At 35.3% G+C, this 3379-nt stretch overlaps 1 long non-coding RNA gene across 1 annotated transcript; it reads right to left on the reverse strand.

Moving 5' to 3' along the window:
* Positions 1-1378: 1378 nt before the first annotated feature.
* LOC112905796 lies at positions 1379-3278 on the reverse strand. The gene is made up of 4 exons (XR_003232011.1): positions 2359-3278; positions 2104-2242; positions 1916-2034; positions 1379-1679 (listed from the first exon to the last, which is right to left on the reverse strand). It is a non-coding gene; the product is annotated as an uncharacterized LOC112905796 (long non-coding RNA).
* Between the last annotated feature and the right edge of the window lie 101 nt (positions 3279-3379).

Raw genomic sequence — 3379 nt, forward strand, 5'->3', positions numbered from 1 at the left:
AGGGAAGTTCTAAAAGTTACCGATAAAAATTAAAAAACAGAACATTGAATAAAAAGAAACAAGGGGGTAAACAATCGATTATAAAATATGATAACTCATCTTCAGTAAATTTTTCTCAGGCAGATTCAACTGATACAATAATTATACGACGTTACACTTTGATCCTTTTTATACCGTAGGTATACACAGAATGTAGTTGCCAAATAAGCTTTGAAATAAGCATGTTCTTTGCTGGCTGCTGTTGCGAGTACCTATAGGATGCCGGTTTCATCTCCAGCATCTCCTTATCCAGATATTCCAGCGCCACCACCGTCCGTCGCCGGGCACGCATCCCGAAAGCCTAGATGCTGGCGCTTGCGTATTTCCGACGCTGAACCCGCAGTGATATCGCAACAGCATCCGGGATTGCAGCACACAGCAGGCTGGCACGCATGCATGTAGTTAGAAGTGAGCAAGCAAGCAGTAATAGTAAGTAGCAAACAGGAATCTGGAATAGTGCACCGCACCGGGACGTCGCGTTGCAATCGAACAAAATCAGTCGTATGACGACGGTGGTTGACAGGGTATTTTATTATTTATTATAAAATATAAAAAGGAAAAGTTGGTTCGCGGTGCAGCGGTCGATCTTTGTGCGAATACGCGATTCGGGTCCGTTGTTATCATCACGATGTACGGGTGTGAGTGATGTGGTGAACGAGAGGGTCGAAAGGACTCTCCATCGGTCTAGTCTGCTGGCGATGAATAATCTGCGGTGATGATGTGAGGGCAAGAGCAAGCAGTGTTACGTATTATTATTATCACCGTTGATCATAAGAAGAAAGAACGTGAAAGGCAACAAGTGTGAGCCGCCGCGGCGGATAGGAGTGATGCACAGTCACCGCAGTTGTACAGGGTGTTCCGAGGTACTTTACTTATCATATACCTAGGTACAAGCGATTAAAAAAACAATCACTCTAGAAAATGGATTGTGTATTTGTTTAAAAAATTGTGTCTACTATTATAAGCATTTAACGCCTCGGTCGAATTTGATACTTATCATTAAAATTTATCATCACCTATTGGATATGCCTGTTAGTGCTTTTCTATCATTATTTATGTGATTAGTTTTTCTTGTATTTTTGCTTTATACGTATTTTAGGTATAATTACTTTTTATCTGTTTGTATGTAGTTTTTTGTTTTCTATTAAATNAAAATATTAATTAAAGAAGGGATTAAGTTATGTAAAACATGAAATACTATAAAAACATGCACCAAAAGGCAAGTAAAATAACTACATTATAAAATGGCGATGTGGGCGTCAATTATATTTGACAGGTAAATGTCAAAAGCAATAGAAATAACCATAGATGCTCTGGACAATAGATAACTGCACGAAGAGAAACCATAGACGCTAGACATTGCAAATTATTATATGAAAGTACAATTGCTTACCTCGAGGATTACTGTATGGTGCTAGAGTTTTATTCCTAAGCGATGATAATAGAGAAGTACCTCTAACAGTAGATGCTTATGAAAGGAAAAATAAAACCACTGATTGTGAAATGAGCCACATAGCAGAAGACATATACATTGGTGTCAATTGGACTTCATGTATTTTCTAACAACTGCACCGTTTAGGTCCAAAAGGAAAGAGCATTAAAAGGGCTCCACCTCTCATTTCATGTGTTTAAATAATAACCTGTTAAAACAATTTAATGTTACTTTCATCTCAAATATTATGTTTTACATATTAAGAACCATAAAAATCTCCAGCAATCAAATAAAAGACCATCACACCAAACAAATTAACTATTACAATTTAGAAGAGTAAAATATTACAGTAATAATAATTGTCAAATAAATGGAATGCAAGAACTGGAAAATTACTAATCATTTCGTAAATACAACTTCATAAAATAATTAAAGATTTCTTACCCTTTCTACAAATGGCCTCTTTTCAAGCACAAGAGAGAGAAGCGTGAGTGGAGCTCTCACGTTTCGAATCCTTTTGATTAACCCTCTCTATGTTCACGATATTAGGATGTAATGGAAACCTGTTGAAACAACTTAATATTGGTTATATGTTCACTACACGTTATTATTTTATTATTAACTATAATTACTATTGTTAACAGCAGTGCCCCATGAATTTTTCGACTAGTTCATTACCATTTCTGGAAATATAAGTAAGTCTGATTGTTGCAATATTACATCTGTAAGTAGTCTGTCCATCTAATCCAAGGATGTTATCTCTTAGCAAGCCTATATTATAAAAACAAAACAGTCGTTAAAACCCAATCTATAAAATAAGAAAGCAAGTTTTTTTTTGAGAAATTTAGAATTTTAAAGGCAGAATAAATCTTTCAGAAATACTTTACATTTCAGTACAAGTAATCCTCACGACGTGGTCCATCGATATGAAAAATCTGCAATCATCGCTTGAAACTGTTTTCAAAATTGAAAAATTCTACCAGAAGCCCAATTATTCCACCTCAGATAAACCAAAAATGTAAAAATTCACAGTAGATGGTGGCGGACACGTAAGATGCCATGATGAACTCCTATGTTGAAGCACCAAATCGTTTACGCTAAAATAAATCTACGCAAAAATAATCAACACCCCTTAATCACTAAATAGAAACGTATTCTACACAATTAAATGAAACCACTTTTAAGATCAACTAAAAAGCTAAGGCCAAGCGAACTTGTACGGGGCGGCCCTACCTCCTTCTACAAGGCTGAGAACAGAATAGAACAAGTGAAGTAATCATAGATGCACCGAAACAATAATTTATCCGGTCGACAATAGATATTTGTTAAAAAGAAAGTACCAAAGTGCACAATAACGTCACTTAATGCTCCGAACAATAGAGAATCGTTAGAACAAATACCAATAGATGCACGATAACATTGAATTATGGTGTGAACAATAGATTAATTTTAATTGATACCATAGATGCAGGAAAACGCCAGCTTGGAAAGAGATGCCACCGATGTAGAACGTTAACTTATTTTGTGGACGATACCATAAATTTAGGATAACGTTAATTTATGCTATAAAGAACAATTAAAACTAATTATGTCATGCCTTAATTAACTGCAGAATCAAATTTATTGTTTTAGTAGAGTTCAAATAAATCTCCAGTTGCTCTCACTCATCCGTTGAGAATTAACTACATAATGTTGGAAGGTGAAGACGAAAACAGCAAATCAACAATAAAGTCCAGGAAAGCGCCACCCATGTAAACGTCAGTTGTTTCAACATGACCAAACTGACCTTTAATTCTTTTTCACTTGTTGGAAAATCTGCAGAAATGGACAAAAAAACGTATTAATTAAGGATTAATTACACTCCTATATAAGTAAGAGAAGAAAAACAATAAAAACCCGCACCAACAA

The sequence above is a fragment of the Agrilus planipennis genome, unplaced genomic scaffold, assembly GCF_000699045.2.
Source record: "Agrilus planipennis isolate EAB-ADULT unplaced genomic scaffold, Apla_2.0 scaffold138, whole genome shotgun sequence".
Lineage (NCBI taxonomy): Eukaryota > Metazoa > Arthropoda > Insecta > Coleoptera > Buprestidae > Agrilus > Agrilus planipennis.